The 18983-nt window shown below is 42.3% G+C and overlaps 1 pseudogene; it reads left to right on the top strand.

Moving 5' to 3' along the window:
- Positions 1-3436: 3436 nt before the first annotated feature.
- On the top strand, positions 3437-9583 carry LOC148022653 (putative splicing factor 3A subunit 1; annotated as a pseudogene).
- Positions 9584-18983: the final 9400 nt, after the last annotated feature.

Below are 18983 nucleotides of genomic sequence, written 5' to 3'. Positions count from 1 at the left end.
GGATAAAAATTTGCAGATTGTGGCAAAGAAGCCAGAGTTCAGACAAAATATAAGACAGTTGACAAGAAGGTTAGACAAGTTGGAGGAGTGTTACCTTTGGACACTGATGAGATGATTAGGAGAGCCGCTATGCATTCTCCTTTACAAGATTCTACAGGTATTGAACATAGGTTTTCAGTTGAGACATTGAAAGAGATGAAAATTGGGACTTAAGATTTTTTGCTTCCAACAGAGGTGAGATGTTTTGAAGATATGTTGTGTAGACATGGGAGAGTTTTTTCTTTTTTCCAACAAGAGATTGGATGTAGTGATCCTAGGGTTGTGCCGCCTATGGTGGTTTTTAACATTTCACATGTCCCTTGGAATCTACGGCCTATTCATGTGCCTAGGGCTCAGTCCCCAAATTGATGGATCTTTTGAATGAACGAATTTGAATGGGAATTCTAGAACCATCTTTGGTTCCATATTCAATTAAATGGTTTATAGTTCCTAAAAATAATGGGTCACTTAGATTTATACAAGACTTACAACCAATAAATAGGGTTACTATTCCAAATTTTGGTGCAGGACCTATTGTGGATGAGTTTACAGAGGCTTTTGCTAGACGTGCTATCTATTCACTTAGAGATCTTTATTCTTGGTATGACTAGTTCCATCTTGCCCTTGAGAGCACAGATTTGACTACAATGAAGATTTCTTTAGGCCTTGTTCGTATGTGCACGCTTCCACAAGAAGCTACTAATTCGGTTTCTCATATGATGAATGGGATGAACAAGGTCATATGGGATTTTATTCCTAAGCAAGCTAGAGGAAGTAAATTTGACCTTGTTAGGGTTGAATTCTATTTTTGGTGGTAGACATTCTTTGATTGTTGGACATATGTGTGGGAGGAAGCCTTCTCCTGGAAAGGTTGATGCCATAGAGAATGTTGCGAAGACTTGCTCTTCTACTTCCGAGGTTCGCAGGTTCCTTGGAGCTTTTGTATTTTATCTTATTTGGATTTCTCATTTTGCTCATATTGCAGACGATCTCTACCAGCTCTTATGGAAAGGGCATCATTTTTCTTAGGACATGAGACACACTAGAGCTACATAGAAACTAAAGAGGTTGTTAAGAGATGCTCCAATTCTTCAAAAAGAAAATTATGATTATGAGAGACCTATTGTTCTTACTGTTGATACTAGTCCTATTGGCGTTGGATGGGTTGTTGGTCAAGACCATGCAGATGGGAATAAGTATGCTATTCAGTTTTGGGAAAAAGTCCTAAACGAGCGGTAGCACAAGTATCCACTGATTAAGAGGGAGCTCTTGGGAGTTGTCACGACTCTCGAGAATGATAAAGAGTACTTCATTGCTGCTACCATGGTGGTCGAGAGACGACTAATTTTTTACCTCTTCTAGGTATGATCAGGAGTTTTTCTACTCCAGATATTGCCATGCTTAGGTGGATTGGATACATAAAATCCATGAATCTTGAGTTCAGGCATATAGCAGGTAAAGAAAACCCAGTAGTCAATATGCTTTCACAAGTGAGATATGATGATATGGATTTTTCTTGCATTGATGATGGTGATGATGGGGCTGATCTTTCAACCATGCATGTTGATCATATTTTTCATGTATCTGCTTTGGAAAGCTTTGATGAGTCTTTGTATACAATAGAGTATTTATATATTGGTCGTTATTTGAGTGCCATGTCTAGACAAGATGGGTGGTTTGATGCAACTTAAACAAGATTAGGAGAAAAGCTTATGTTTCTTCTTGCGAAGTAAGCTAGTTTGGAAGCATCCATGAAAGCGAGGAGGATAGCCATTGAGGGTTGTATCTGACAAAGCTTCACAAGTGCGAATCATGAAAGAGTTTCATGAAAGTCTTTGGGCTATACATAGATTTGTTTGGGTGACCTATGAGAAAATTAAAGACCGCTACTGGTGGAGAGGCATGTATAGAGATATCTCACAGTTTGTTGAGACATGCATTGATTGTGAATTGTTTTCTTCAGTGAGGCATAGAGATGAGCTTCATCCTACTTACCCCCTATGTATTCACTACTAGTGGCTTCTTGATTTGATTACTATGCCTATTCGATTATGGTTGATGGTTACATTGTTTTGGCATGAGAAGATCTCACAAATCAAGTGGAAGAAAGAACATTGAGGATGAAGTCTACTTCAGTGGTTTGTAAGTTTCTCTCACCTTGGCATGAAACTTGCTTTGACTTCAACATATAATCCAGAAGGCAACAAAAAGAGCAAAAGAGGCCATTGCTGATCGTGAAAGCCTTGGCTAAAGCATGCGATGGATAGGTCAGAGAGTGCCCTAGATTGTTGCTTTATGCCTTATGGGCTAATCCCACTAGTCACAATGTGACTACATGCTATATGCTAGTTGAGTTGATGTTTGGGCAGAAGCCAGTGGGTAGAAGCCATTCATGCCTTCAGAGACTTGCACACTTGCTTGGAGTGCTTTATTGTGGTAGCAAAAGAAGAGATGACTAGAGAGGATTTGTTGGCTCTTCATATACATCAGTTGGAGAGGAGATTTGAAGAGATTGAGAGAGCTGTATAGAAGCTCAAAGAAGCTAGAATTCGTAGCAAAGAGTGATTTGATAGTACAAATAGATTGAGACCTAAAGAGATTGAGGAGGGAGATTGGGTGTTGATCTATGACAATAGTCTAGACAACCGGTATAGTTCTATCTACAAGGTTTTGAGATGATGGTTTGGGCATTATTTGGTGTAGCATGTCCATGAAAATGCTACATATTCCTTGACAGAGCTTGATGGCATGACCTTGTGGATTCTGATTGCAAGGAAGAGAATCAAATTATTCAAGAGAAAAGATGATCAAACCTATGCAGTTGAAGAGTTGGATGATGAGATTTATGATAGACTTGAGCCAGGAGATGATGTTAATGAGGATATATAAATTGTAGATGATTTTGCAGAAGATGAGGAGATCCCATTGACCTTTGAGCTTGGTGGTGATGAGGATGGGTAGCTGTGGCCCATCCAAAGGATGTGCAGGTTAGTTTTTCACCAAGAATTTGAACACATTAGTCAGCATCATTAGCAATTTATTTTCCGTTGTATGTGTCTTTTTGTTTGCATTTTGCATGATGGACGAGCACATGTAGTTATGCTAGGCTCATTCTCTTCAATGCATTCATAATTTTTGTCTGGAGCATCGATTGATTGATTGCATCATATAGATCTTAATTTTCATAGTTTTTCAAATCATGAATGATTGGACACGAAGTTTTATTTTATAGCATATTCTTAATAGGGCACATTGCACTGCAACACTTGTTGAAGTGATCAACCCAAAGCAAGGTCATGGATTTCTAAGACAAGAAGCATAGAAATTCTTCTTGCCATGAGGTTTTGTTGGGATGCAAATTCGATTGTCTCGATGTTTGTAAGAAAGCAAAGCAATGATGAGTGTGATTGTTCAAGATAGTCAAGGTGTTGTACATGTGTATTGCAAGGGATCTTTTGAGAGGTTAAAAGACTTGTGCCTTCAAGATGGCTTGCCAAAGGACTATTTAGAAGTCACACAATCTTATGCCCTTGATGCCTACTATATTCTTTATTGGGGCACAGGAGCTTTGGATCTAATTTGGGGTTATAGAATATTCTAGAAACCCCTTGAGATGAATTGGAAACTAACCTGCAGTTTGTAGCTTTCTTGATCTTCTGCAATGAGCTGAAGGCTGAGAGCCAAGTGGGTATCAAGGCCTTGATAGAAGACGAGCTACAACTTGTGGAGGAAAGCATGAACGTAGTATCATTAAAAGACTCAGCTCTGGGAAGGCAGATGAGCCAGCAGGAGCAAAGTTACCAGCCACCGAGGATATTAAGCCTCCAATGGGGATTATCAAGAATTGGAAACGACCAGAGGAGAGAATCCCAGCTCAGAGGGATCCTACGAAATTTATGGTCTCACCGATCACTCGCGAGTTAATTCCAATAAATGAGATGGCTGAACATATGCGTATCTTGCTCATAGATCCAAAGGATAAGGAGCAGGAGGAGCGGCGGATGGCCAAGTTGAGAGAGACTACTCTAGCAATTGATGATGAGATATTTTGGAACATAGTAGGCCTTGCCCCAACCATGCCTGATATTTTTGGTACCACTAAAGAGGAGGTGTCCAATGCAGTCAAGGCAGAGAGTGAAAAGAAGAAATAAGAGCCAAAACAGGTTATTTGGGACGGTCATTCAGGAAGCATTAGGCGCACTGCAAATCAAGCCATGGCCTATACAATGAACATTGATGATCAAACAAATGCTGCTAACCTCGATGGGTGTCCTCTCCCGAGCCCAATGGCTCCATCCAGGCTTGCACCTTCCCTAGTAAGGCTGTTGTTACCACCTCCAGGGCTTGGGTTAAATATACCATGGCCACCAGCTCCCAGCTCGAGGCAGTCAACTATTTCGATGCCTTCTCCTACCATGCCTCCCCTGTCACAAGGCCATCAATGATTCCAGCCCCACCACTTTGACCACTGTCTTTACCTTCCACAGTTCCCTCTGTTCAACCATGATGAACAGGCCTTCACCTCCTCCATCTTCTTTGCCCTCTACAGACCTAGCAATGATTGGAAGTACAACATCAGTCCCACAATATAGCATGCCACCACCACCTCGTCCACCATTTGGACAGGGTATGCCACCTCCATCGATGCCAATGATGCCACCTCCCCTCCCTCAAGTTAGGCCGCCCCCACCTCCTCTAGAGGAAGCTCCTCCTCCACCCCCTAACGAACTAGAACCAAAAGGGAAGAAGCTGGATGAGATGCTTATTCTAGAGGATCGATTTCTCGCACAACATCCGGGAGTTGTGCGAATTGTGGTTGCTGTGCCTCTGGTGGAAGGAGAAGGAAATGAGAAGGAAATTTGAAAGGTCAGATGTTGGAAGTTACAATTCACTCCTTTTCAGAGACAATCTTGAGATTGAAGGAGTAAAATTTTGGTGAAATTGCTCTTCCTGCAAATAAACAGAAGCTTACTGGTAGAGGGGGTTTTTTTCTTCAAGGATAACTTATCACTTGCTTATTACAATAGAAACATTGACCTTAGCTCTTAGAGAATGAGGTGGTAGAAAATGTTGGGTAGAGCACTTGGTGAATGAAAGCCCAAGTCTCTTGTGCAATGCTATAGGTATGCATATGCAGCTTGCCTATGTATTTCTAGGGAAGCTTTATGTAGCTTACGTGTTCTGAGATAAAGTAGGGTGTTTGGGAAAGTGTGCAAAGGCAAAAGGGCATTGAAATAAACACAATTCTGTTGATGAGATGTTGCGATAGAGACAAAAGATGGCATATTTTGAGAGGGTGGTAATAGAAATCATAGGCTACATAAGGCATGAGATTTGGGAGCATGATGCATTAGTTTACCAATGATTAAAGGTTTAGTGGTAGTCCGTTTGATGGCAGGTAAATGATGGCCAATGCAGGAAATGATTAGCAGATGGCAGGAAAAGCGGCGACAATCTAAAATACAGAATGATTGCGCAAGGAAGATTAAAATTTTATAGCCTTTTACGCTAAACGATTTCGTTTCTAAGCATTCAAGGCTTTTATTTCAGACTATAACGATTGAGGCTTTTAGTCTTAAGGAAAAGCTAAGGCTTTAAAAGCCTTAGGCTTTTATAAAAAAGCTAAAAGCACAATGTGAGAAGTAGTGGAGGAAAAACTATAAAAGGAGAGTTAGGAGAGCTTGGAGGGGCCATCAAATCAAGCGAGAGAGGCTAGAGTTGGAGCTTGTATCCCTCGCTTCCTTGAAGATCTCACTTCAAATTTGGGGGAGAAGGCTTGAGGCCAAGCTTTAAACCCTCACCTACATTGAAGTTTCTGCCACAAGTTGTTTATGAAGGTGGTTTGAGTTTAGCTTTAAGCATCTCTGTAATGAACGGGGATCATGGGAACATAGCTGATGGTATATAAGGTGTAAGAGGGTATTTTGAGAAATCATAGAAGTTATCAAGAAACTCTATTTTCACCTTCTCAAGCTTCCATGGCTTCTTCTTCTTCTTCCTCTTCTTCTTTCTCTCTCCCTCTTTCTCTCTCTTGTTCTTGCCTTTCTCTCTCCTCTCCCTCTTCTTGTGCAGTCCTTCTCTCTCTCCTTCTCCTTAGTTAGGATAGTTAGGTCTCCTTCATTAAAAGTGGTATCAGAGCTTTGTCCTTGATCCTTCTCTTTCCCCATAGATTTAGGGCTCTCACAATTTCCCACAGTTAGAAAGCTCCAGTTACATCTCTTTCACAGGTACACAGGAGTACTCAGGCAGGCTGTGTGCCCTCTTGAAGACTATGGCAGCCTTTCTTGGAGCTTTCCCAAGAACCATGGAAAAATCTGGAGGCAGCCAAATAAATTTGAAAAGTCGTCACTAATTTTCATGCAAGTTTTTTAGGGTTTTGGGCAAAAAGGAGGGCAGCACAGTTAGAGAAGGCCAAAAACTCAGTTACTTTTCAAGAAGACCTTCTCTCTCCTCTTTTCCCCAAGCTGCCATGGAAGCTCCAACCCAAGAAACTCAGAAATCTTGCTCCCCCCCCTCTTCCTCAGCAAGAATGGTTTGTCCCAAGGCTTTCCCCCCTTAGTTGGAGCATCACATTGAGCAATGACAAGCCTGATCTAGCCTGCCTATGGCCCCCCTGGGAGCAGCCCGAAATTTGGGGCGCAAAAAATGGGTTGCCTCCTGGCCTGCAGGACAACCCTCCTCTTCTTCTTGGCTTCACTCCTGGCTCTTGGCAACCTTCTTGGGCAGCATGAGAGGCATCTTCCTCAGCCCTTGGACTCCCCTTTGCACTTCAAGAAACCCTAGTCTCGTGCAGTCCATGGTAGCCATGGAACCTTGGCATCAAGCTGAGAAATCTTGAAGATTTTGGTCTCTTCTTCATCCCCGAGAATCCCTCTTCAACCTAGCTCAAGATTTCAGTCCCATCAAGAAGCACGAGAAGAAAATTACAAGCAAGATTTGAAGGCATGCACTTGTGGGCAGCCATGGCTATGGAGTCGGACTTCAATTTCAGCAAGAACTCTTCATGGGAAGGTCCTGAACCATCCTGCCCCAAGCTTGACTTCACCATTACTTGACGGATGGAGCATGCGGGATCAAGTGGAGCTCTCATGAAGGACTGAGGTGGCATTATTGGCTGCCTTCTTCTCCAAAAGACTCAAGGTAACCGATTCTTCGCTCTCATTCTCTCAGTTTAAGCCTCTTGTTGAATCCCATCCACTTGTTTGAGAAAATGTATGAGTCCAAGTAGATAATAGGAGTCCCAAACCTTGAATACATGCTGAGTATTAATCCCAGTCATTTCCCTTTGATCTTGTAGTATTGAAATGGATTTTACTCATGGTGAAGCTTCATTGTGATTAAATTTTGCTTACCCATAACCCGTTTGGCTTCTGGTGAATTAGCTGAGCCAAGAAGTGATTTAAAAATCCATTGTATAAGGGTGAGTAGGCAATGAGTCACTGTCGGTAAGCTCTCTATCCCTATTCCCCATTCCAAACCCATGCACTTCATGAAAAGCCCAAAATTTTGATTCCTGAAATGCATATCATGCTGGTTGTTTAATTAATAAATGTCTGCCATGTATATTCCAGGTGAGGAAAAGCCTGATACCAGGAGAGGTGGCAAGACAAAAGAGGGGTAACCCCCCCTTGCCATCAAAGACCCTGAAGGGGTGCACCACCTCCCGATGATCCAGAGCCCAAAGAATTATTGCAAGTGCAGGTACATTTGATGGAATAGCCCGAATCCTGATCTTTTGAGCCTATAAGCCCCTACATGCATTGGTAATGTCACGAACCACTTGGTAATGTATGGTGGATGCAATGCAAGAAGGGCAGGGTATGCAGTTAGGGAATTGGTCTCAGCAATGAGCTATGGATGCAAAGGATGTATGGTTTTATGTGGAATTGAGAGCCACCGTTGAGGCTCTGGATGTCTAGGGTAAGACCCTCACCATTGGGATAAAGTATGCTCCTTGAGGGAGTCTTTGCAAGGTATTGCAGACAGCCAGTCCTACATAGTCAACTCGCAAAAGTTGATTACAGCAAAGCCTTCTTGTGTGATTGAGTACAAGCTCTATAGCTTGATTCGAAGAGGGCATCTTCTTCTTTGATCTGAGCTAAAAATCTCCCCATTCGGCCTTACGATTTTGGAGATACACTCAATTTTGTGCTCAGAGGTACTGTGGGACAGGCAGTAGTCCTACACACTCAGCCCACAAAAGTTGATTAAAGCAAAGTCTTTTTGTGTGATTGAGCACGAGCTCTATAGCTTGATTCGAACAGGGCATCTTCCCTTCAATCTGAGCTAAAAATCTCCCATTTTTGCCCACAAAAAGTGATTACAGAAAAGCCCTGATCATTTACTATCATAGATATTTTTATATAGCCTCGTAGAGGGGATCGAGGGCTTTCTTTTGAATTAGAAAGTTTGGCAATCGAAGTTCCCTAGCTCAAGTTATCTTCATTTCTGTAACAAGGGGTCTGGTGGACTGCACCTGGGATGACAGGCCACAAGGGTAAAGCAAAGGCCCAGGAGAAATTTCATCGTGAAATAAGGGACTCCGCACCTCAATGAACAATCCTAGCTCAGCCCAGGAGGATCGTGAAGACATGTTTGAAGAGGCTGCCGCCGAGATAGACCACTTGTCTCTGCTCAACCAAACCTTATGCCAACATGAGACTCATCATGCTGAATGACATCGAGAGATGGAGCAATGCCATAGGGAGATGGAAACTAGCCAAGATCACATTCATTCTGAGATGATAGCCAAGATGGACTTACTCATAGAGTGTATGGGCGCTATCGAAGGATTTATGAAAGCAAAGTCGCATCTTCAGAAGACCTTGATAAATTTCAGGATATAAGATCAAACAAATGAATAAGCAAGATGTAAGGATTTGTGTCCACCAAGCTTTCAACGAGACCTCGTCTTTACAGCAATGATAAGACTAAAAGCAGGTTTTCAGCTGAGCATAGAATTCATCCTTCAATATTGAAACATTTAATACAAATCTGTTTATCAACTTCAGATAGAAGTATTAGCATTATCCTTTCAGAGGTAGCTCCTTTCCAAGATCAAGAGGGTTGGACACGGAATGATCAAGATCCATATATTATTTTACATTCTCCATAAGCCGACAAACTTATTTGTGGCATTGTATAGCACATTTTTCTCTTTCATGTTAATTTTTTCATCATGTAATCATGTGCAGCAAGTACTATTGCATCATCTTCATAGACATACCATCAGTAGTTGCAATCTGATTTTTGAGTTTTGTAACTTGTCTTGGTCATATTGTTAACCAGACATATTGCTGCATTATACGATTCTACATACACAATCAAGCTTTTCCGCCATCTGCCACAGAAGATCATTCAGTCCTGTAAACTCTGTTGCATTAAAGAAGGCGCCATCAAGGAAAAAGCCACCACACGGCTGTCAAAGGAGCAGCAAGTTCATAACAGTAACACAGAAGGTGACGTTAGAGAGATTTCAAGAGGCTCAGAGAGAGGCACTCAGAAAGTGAACTGCAATCAAAGTAATAGCATACGAATTTCTTGATGCTAAATTGCTGAGGTAGAGGATATCAATCATTGACTGTTTTGAAGGCCATAAGGACACAATAACTCTGTGACCTGTCGACAGTTTCAATTTCCCATAGCAGGCCCACATCTGAGCAGTCGGGCAGATTCGAAAGCAACCTTTCAGAAGTCTGCTGGTCTTCAAGCTCTATTACAGTTCTCTTCGGATTTGTCGAGAAGTTCGTCACCTTCAGCATTCCATCGACTGATCATAAGGATCATTCTAACGATCTCGCCAAGCTTCGGCTTGTTGGAACATTGGGTCGGTAGCGTACGCGTGAACCAGGATGGCTTTAGAAGCTCTCTGTCGATGGTGCTGAGGATACGCACGTAGTAATTTGAACCTGTCGTGTTTTCTTTGGCAAGACGGAACACATCTCTGACCATTCGAGGACCCTCACCCAAATACTTCTGGACAAATTCCGATCCAACTACACGAATGAAAGCAGCAGTTGTATGGTGAGCAACAGCCTTAGCAAGCGTGGTTTTCCCTGTCCCTAGTGGACCATACAACAGAACCCCTCATGGCGGATCTATACCAATCTGTTTATACAACTCATGATGTGTTAAAGGAAGCTCCACTGCTTCTCGAATCTCCTGCTTCTGAATATCACATCCTCCAATGTCATTATAAGTAACATCTGGTTTTTCTGACTGTGACAAGAGAGAGATACTCGAATCAGCCTTGCGAGACTCTGCTATTCTTTGCAGTGTAAGTGATGTTCTCGAGCTAGTAATTCCAGTTATCCTCAGATTCGATAAGGAATCCCTGATAGAGCTTCCCGCTCTTGAGCTCGATGGAGACGATATGGCCTTCGACTTCGTGCAGCAGCTTCACGGGTATACAGTCCTGTTCCAAATGCCAGTTGTTCCAAATGCCAGTTTCTCCCTCAAAATCTTCCCCTCCAATCCTCTCTCTGCACTTCTCGTAGCTCCCCTTCCAATCCTCTGTTTTTCGTATGCTCCGTTCGTCCCGCCTCTCTCGCCTCCTCTATTTTCCTCTCGTTTTCTCCTTTCTTTTCGTAATTCCCTCCTTCTTTTTCTTTTGAAAAATCATTTTCTTTTTTTAGTCTCCTCCTTTCCTTTCCATTGAAAAAGCTCTTCTCCCTTCCTTCCGTCGAGCGAAGAAGAAGCTACTTTTGCCTATTCCAAGACAGCCCAATATAGGCATAGCTCAATGGAGCAAATTTAATAAGACTCCTGAATTCCTCATACCGCCTGCCATGGAATAAGATCTTTATCATCCACAACAACACAATCGGTTTCTGTTACAATGCAACACCAAAAGGTCACCATGAAAACACTGAACAGAATAACCACAATCTGAAATTGACACAATGTGTTCCTTAAATCCCGTCCCACAGGCTTAGAGTACATATGTCCAACCACCACCCGCACATCAAAGGAAACACTCCAAGCTCAATTAGCAACAGGAAAGCAACTTTGAACAATGTCATCAAGTAATTCAGCCCTGCCACAACATGTCTTGTCACAGATAGAGCAGCCTCAGTCATTGAGCTCAAACTGTGAATCCATCCTACTGTCAATGGCTCCCCTCTGCTGAGTCTACGAGCAATAGTGCTGATGGATTTTGGCAAGCAATGGTTCCAGACCTTTTTGCAGCAACATGTATCAACATAGGCTGAAAGCATCTCATCATGTTCACCACTATGCCTCTAACTCCTCCTCACTATACTCATGCGCAGAAAATAAATGTAAACACAACAACTAAGTATATACAAAGTATCAAATCACACACACAATTTTTGGGTGGTTTTCACACCTCGAATGCGCAGCAATACGACATCCACCCCCTCTAATCCTGCGCATCCTCCGGATGGGCCAACTACCCATGATCGTTATCATCAAGATCCACAAACAGATCAATCTCTTCATTATGCATTTCCGGTAGTTCAACAAGATTATCTGTCATATCATCTGTGTCTTCCATTGGAGTTTCTTGTCGTTGCTTTTCTCTTGAAAATTCTTCCAATGCATAATCCTCATCATCTCTTTTCTTGAAAATCTTAATTCTTTTTCCAGCAATAGGCACTCTAAGCACTGTTCCATCCAATTCTGTCAGCTCATATGTTGCATTATCAAAGACATGTCTGACTATGTATGGCCCAAACCATCTTTTCACCATCTTCCGAAGTGCAGTATGCTGATTTTCAGGGCTGCTATCAAAGACCAATACCCAATCTCCCTCTTCTATTGCTCTAGACCGCAAGCGATGCCTATTGTCAAACTTGTCCTTATTCCTTAGTCTAGCAACCTTCAACCTGTCAATAGCTAGCTGAATATCCTCAGGTCTCCTCTCCAACTGTCGAATCCGAAGAGCTAAGAGCTCCTCTCTCGTCAAATCCTCCTGCCAAGGTAAAACTGACCAAGTCAAAGCACAAGTCTCAATCGGCATAACAGGTTTCTGACCATACATCAACTTTGCAGGCATATATCCTGTGGTAACACTATGAGTCATACGATCAGCCCATAAAGCAAATGGTAGAAGTCTTGGCCATTCTCCAATCCGTCCTCTTCATGCTTTGGCTAATGCTTTCACTATCGGCGGATGCCCTCTTTCACTCTTTCCGTTTCCCTCTGGATTATATGCTGTGGTTAGAGCCAGCTTGATTCCTAGCTGAGAGAAAAACTCCCTAGCTTCATCTGCATCCAATTCACCACGATCCGTAGTGATCTTACCCACACAACCATACCTGCAGAAAATTTCCTTCAATAAGAACTTACACACTGCACTAGTGGTCTTCGTTCTCAAAGATCTGCCCTCAACATGATTAGTAAGATCCTCTCTAGCTAAAACAATGTATCTCATCTGCCATAGACCCATAGGCATGGTAACCAAATCAACTACCCACTTATAATGAATGCATAGCGGATAGGTCGGATGAAACTCATCTCGATGATGCACTACTGAATACATCTGGCAGTCTCTGCAAGTCTCAACAAAGTGATAAACATCTCTATACATGCCTTTCCACCAATATTTATCCTTGATTTTCTCATAAGTAGCCCATACTCCTCTATGACCAACCCAAGGACTCTCATGAAACTCCCTCATCACCTGTAACTGTGTCTCTCTATCGCAGACAACCCGCAAAGGTAATCCGCCTCTTTTCTTCGGATGCTTCCAAAGAAATCCATCCTTAAGAAAATATCCATAGGCTTTTCTTCTGATCTTCTTAAACTCTTCATCTGTCCATTCATCTCTTTTGTTTAGTGTACTAAGGTACCTGCCAATCTGCAACCAATCTCCAACATAAAGTTCTTCTATGAAAGCCACAATATCATAGACATGACAAACATGATCAACCATAGTGGCTGAAATTTCTGCATCATCCTCTTCTGCAAGTAGAGTCTCCTGATCATCATATCTGGCTCTAGACAACATATCTGCCACTGGATTATCCTTCCCTGCTATGTGTTTAAATTCCGGATTTAATGACTTGATGTATGCAATCCATCTCAACATGGCTATATCCGGAGTAGAGCAACTCGTGATCATACCAATCAATGGCAAGCAATCTGTCTCTACCACAACTGAAGCTCCAATAAAGTACTCCTTGTCACATTTGAGAGCCGTGACAATCCCCAATAACTCCCTCTTGATTTGCGGATATCTCCTCTGTCTCTCGTTTAGGACTTTCGCCCCAAACCAAATAGCATACCTATTTCCATCTGCATCATCTTGACCCACAGCCCAACCTATGCCAATTGGACTAGTGTCAACTGTCAATACAATAGGCCTATCACAATTATAATCCACTTTTCTGAGAGTAGGAGCATTCTGCAATAACTTCTTCAATTTCCGCATGGCTTTAGTGTGGCTCTCATCCCAATAGAATTTCTGCCCCTTTCGAAGTAGCTGATACAAACAATCTGCTATGTGTGCAAAATGAGGTATCCAAATTATATAAAACACACAAGCACCAATGAATCTCCGTACCTCTGAAGTAGTAGAACAATACTCTGCAATCTTGCCTATAGCATTCACCTTATCAAGTGAGGGTTTCCTGCCATAATATCCACACATATGCCCAACAATGACAACCTCATTCACTCCAAAAACAGATTTTTGCCCTGAAAGTGTCAAGTTCACTTCTTCTAGCCTGGCCAAAATCTTCTCACATGCTGAAATATGATCAGCCACAAAGTATCTGCATCCCTGCTCATTTAGGATCTCATTCTTCTCTTCTTCTGCACACCCCTTAATGGGCACATCATCCAAGAAAGGCATAGTAAGCTGAGGTATATAATCACGAAGGACCTTATGCATGGCATTCATCATATGCGCAACAGAATTAGTGGCACCTTGAGGCAAGGTACACATCCTGACAAGCCCAATAGGAGTTCTCATGGTGGTTATGTCCCTGCTTTCCAAAGCCAGTTGAAACTGATCATATCCTGAATACAAATCACCCAAAGAATAGATGCCACGTCCAGCAAATGCCTCTGCAAACTCATCCACAACTGGACCTATACCAACATTCCTGATAGTAACTATGTTCACTGGCTGCATGTCCTGAATAAATCGGAGAGTACCATTCTTCTTTGGAACTGTAAACCACCTGTTTGAGTATGGTGCAGATGAAGGCTCAAGGATTCCCATCCTGATTTTCTCATTCAATAAATCAATTAACTTTGGCAAGTGTGCTTTAGGCACTGGAATAGGTCAAAGATTCCATGGGATATGAGGAATAGTAAAAATGACCATAGGAGCAACAATATCAGGATTCACACATCCAATCTCATGTGGGACAAAAGCAAATCCCCTTCCATGATGCTCAAGCATCTCCTGAAAGCATTGCTTCTCCATGGGTAACAAGAAATCACCATTTCCAATTTTCAATTCAGCAAGAGTCTCTGCTGAAAATTTATGACCAATATGCTCCGAATTCCTCAAAATTTGTTGTTTAGCAGCCCTCTCTATTTGCTGATCACTGTCAGATGAAATCGGTACAGCAACCGGCTTCACCTTCTTATCCACAGTTTTGTATTTCGTGTCAACCCTGGCTTCTTTATGCTCTTCTGCATTACATAAACCTTGTTGTAAATCAGCAATTCTGCACTCCAATGGCTGAATATTCTCAGCCCTCTGCTCTATGGACTGCATAGAAACAGCCCCAAACTCTGAATGCTGAAATATTTCAGCAATAAACTCTGTTGGCTGAAAATTTTCAGCCCTCTGTCTCTCTGAAAGCTGATCATAACCAGCTGGAAATGCTGTTTGCTGAATTTCTTCAGCACTCAACACTCTTTGCTGAGTTACCTCAGCCTCTGACTCAATCTGTGACATAAAATCTGCAATTTCATGAAACATGTCTAGGGACTACACTAATATATTACCATGACAATTCAGCATATCAGTTTTCAGCATATCTCCCATCTCTGTCATCATATCTGCACAAATCACACTGTCATACATCCCATCTATGTGTTCATCATCCTCCAAAATTCCTACATTTTTTAAATTTTTCTCCTTCCTGCATATATACTGCCTGGCAGCTCTAGGCAACCTAGAAGTCTTCTGATAACTCATTGAACTGTTTGCTGAAATCCCAACATAACCGGAGGAGAAAACATCGCTGCCAGGAGGCGAGAACTCCAATCTCCTCTCCTCTGTACCACCATCGTCTCGCGAAACGGTGGTACCTAATGAAAACCCGAATCCCTCACAGTGGGTAAGGGTGCATCTCTGAGAGTATCCCTGTTTCTAACATGGTTCACACATACAGTCATAAACTAAACTGCTCTCATACCATCTTTACTGCGAATCCGTGGATAAGCAGATCCATCATCCATGACCTTTGTTTCCATGCGCATCTCTGTAATGAATGGCTGTCCAAGAATTATGGGATACGAGCATGAATCCTGCACAAAGAAATGAAAATCCTCCTCTACATCACCAATAGAAACCCTGACACTAGAACAAGCATCATACAAATCACCTGCAGTGTTATTGGCGGCTCTCATACGCCACCCATGTTCTACATCCATAGGCCATCTGTTACTCTCATAAACTCCACGAACTATGAGATTAATCTCTGAACCATGATCAACCAATGCAACATAAGGCACCTGTTTTTCTCCAACCTTTACCATCGCCTCTGTAGTTGCCCTAGCCCAATGGCTCCGCGAAAAGTGACTATGTGGTATCAAAACAGGCTCATCAATTTCAGCATAATGCATAGGCTAAACCCTCTTCTCTTCCTACGGCAAAACAGAAGCATTATCAACCATAACCTCATCATCATCCTCATCCAACTCTCCAATCAAAACTCCATGTGTATCAGTGGTAGCCAATGCATGTCTTTTCCTCTTCAGGACCTCCTGAAACTGATCCTGAAAACTCTCTTTTTGAGATGCCCAAAATCTCAGAAATAGTGAAAGTCACCTCACTACCAAGTATCTTATCATTAAAGATTTTCTTCATGTCTGTAGATGTCTCAATATCGGACATCAATCTGAATCCTGGCTGCTTTCTCTCTCTAGGCTCTTGCCTCTTTTCTCTCTTTTGAGCATCCTCCATCTATCGATCTGGCCCTGGTCTTGAAGACGGTCCTGCAATAGGTGGAGTAACAAGCTCACCCCCTCTAGTCTTCTTAGCTGCACTTGGATTTTCTTCATCCCTCTTACGCTTCTCCTCAAAAAATACATCTGCACCATGATATTTAGCCAAATAAGCATAAATAGAATACCTGTCAACAGGCGAGTCCCAACCTGTCTCTGATCTGATGCTAGAGCCTGCACTAGTCAAAACAGTTTGCTGAATTTTTCCCTTGTTTGCAGTCTCCATAGCATAAGTCCATAGCGCTGAATGAGTATCTGATCCCTTCTCAATCTGTACTCCATATGCAGAAGTATCACCTCTAGCTGTCACATAAGAAGTGCGCACAGCCATGTCCTCCACTAACTTCTTCATTCCACCTTTACCAAAGTTGGTAGCAAGTGGAGCTCCTGTCTCAGTCAACCAAATCTTACCATCTTGCCCCCAATATACCAAATTCTGCCTCCTTGCATCCTGGAAAGAGTCACAATCCATGCAATGCTGATGCTCCATACTATCACATCAAATACATCTCCGATCTCTCCTAGGTGCATTAGAAGCACTCCTAGGTGCAGTAGGAGCACTAGAAGAAGTAGTAGGCACAGTTGAAGCAAACTGCTCCTTCAACTTTCCCACTAACTCCGCTTTGACTGACTCAAGTGTCAAATCTGTGATGCCTTTGATTATGTCATCAATAGAGGTAGGCACCAATGGAGCGGATGGTTTTGGAGCAGAAGGTGTAGGCATCGGTCGTGGAACAGGAGGAATAGGTGGAGTAGAAACAGTAGGCACTGGCATAGGCCAAGAAACTGGCTGAGGAGGAGAAGAAATAACAGGGATAGAAGTAGGCATAGGAGCAGATGATGGTGTAGGTGTCATGGAACCATTCTGTAGGCGAGTCTTCCATATCCTCCTCTTGGTCAAAGTCGAGACTGCATCCTGAGCATCCTGCCAATGAGTTTTAAGACCCATAGGCTTTGTGCGATCTTCAAGAAGCTCACCCAATTCTTCTTGAAGAGCAGGATCTGCAGCTTGCAAGAAAAGCTCAACTTTTTCAACATCCAATGCTCTTTGTTCAATGGCATCAAGCTGACTATACCTTTCCTCAAATTCTCGAATCAACTCCGAAGCAGCGAGACCTTTGTTTGGCATGTAGACCCACTCTCGAAATGACCGCCGAGTAGCCATACCAAAGTCCTCAAGAAAGTATTCTTCTTTCAAGGCCTTCTTAAAATCTTGCCAATGTGTATTTTGAATAAAAAGATCAGTCACTTTTGTCCTCAAAGCAGGTGTGACAAGACGAAGGAAGTACTTACTCATAAGTCCAGTAGGAACTCCAAAAAACCCCATCTTGATCTCATATGTCTTCAAATATGCTGAAACATTACGCCCGTCAAATAGCTTCTTCTCACTCTCAACTGCTTCAATAGCTTTAGTCGCACTGTTTGCATTCTCCTGCTCCGAATAGAGTTGCCTTTGCTGAGACAACTGCTGTTGATGCAATTGTTGTTACTACTGCATATACATTTGTGTTTGCTGATTTTGGAGCTGCATATACATGGACATATTCTGTAAAATTTGCTTTAGATCCTCTGTTGAAGTACTTGACGCAGCAGACATTGATGGAGCTCAAGTAGACGCAGCTGAAATTGTAGAAGAAGCTGAAATAGAGGCTGAAGTATCTCCCATCCTGAAATTTCTGCGACGCTTTCACGTCGGGTTCACCAAAGATATCGAAGGATTTATGAAAGCAAAGTTGCGTCTTCAGAAGACCTTGATAAATTTCAGGATATAAGATCAAACAAATAAATAAGCAAGATTTAAGGATTTGTGTCCACCAAGCTTTCAACGAGACCTCGTCTTTACAGCAATGATAAGACTAAAAGCAGGTTTTCAGCTGAGCATAGAATTCATCCTTCAATATTGAAACATTTAATACAAATCTGTTTATCAACTTCAGACAGAAGTATTAGCATTATCCTTTCAAAGGTAGCTCCTTTCCAAGATCAAGAGGGTTGGACACGGAATGATCAAGATCCATATATTATTTTACATTCTCCATAAGCGGACGAACTGGTTTGTGGCATTGTATAGCACATTTTTCTCTTTCATGTTAATTTTTTCATCATGTAATCATGTGCAGCAAGTACTATTGCATCATCTTCATAGACATACCATCAGTAGTTGCAATCTGATTTTTGAGTTTTGTAACTTGTCTTGGTCATATTGTTAACCAGACATATTGCTGCATTATACGATTCTACATACACAATCAAGCTTTTCCGCCATCTGCCACGGAAGATCATTCAGTCCTATAAACTCTGTTGCATTAAAGAAGGCGTCATCAAGGAAAAAGCCACCACACGGCTGTCAAAGGAGCAGCAAGTTCATAACAGTAACACAGAAGGTGACGTTAGAGGGATTTCAAGAGGCTCAGAGAGAGGCACTCAAAAAGTGAACTGCGATCAAAGCAATAGCAAACAAATTTCTTGATGCTAAATTGCTGAGGTAGAGGATATCAATCGTTGACTGTTTTGAAGGCCATAAGGACACAATAACTCTATGACCTGTCGACAGTTTCAATTTCCCATAGCAGGCCCACATCTGAGCAATCGGGCAGATTCGAAAGCAACCTTTCAGAACTCTGCTGGTCTTCAAGCTCTATTACAGTTCTCTTCGGATTTGTCGAGAAGTTCGTCACCTTCAGCATTCCATCGACTGATCATAAGGATCATTCTAACGATCTCGCTAAGCTTCGGCTTGTTGGAACATTGGGTCGGTAGCGTACGCGTGAACCAGGATGGCTTTAGCAGCTCTT

The sequence above is a fragment of the Lygodium microphyllum genome, chromosome 16 (assembly GCF_053477565.2).
Source record: "Lygodium microphyllum isolate KBCC chromosome 16, Lygodium_microphyllum_v1.1.10, whole genome shotgun sequence".
Classification (NCBI taxonomy): Eukaryota; Viridiplantae; Streptophyta; class Polypodiopsida; order Schizaeales; family Lygodiaceae; genus Lygodium; species Lygodium microphyllum.
The sequence above is the reverse complement of the archived record's forward strand: the minus strand, read 5'-3'. Positions and strand labels throughout refer to the sequence as shown.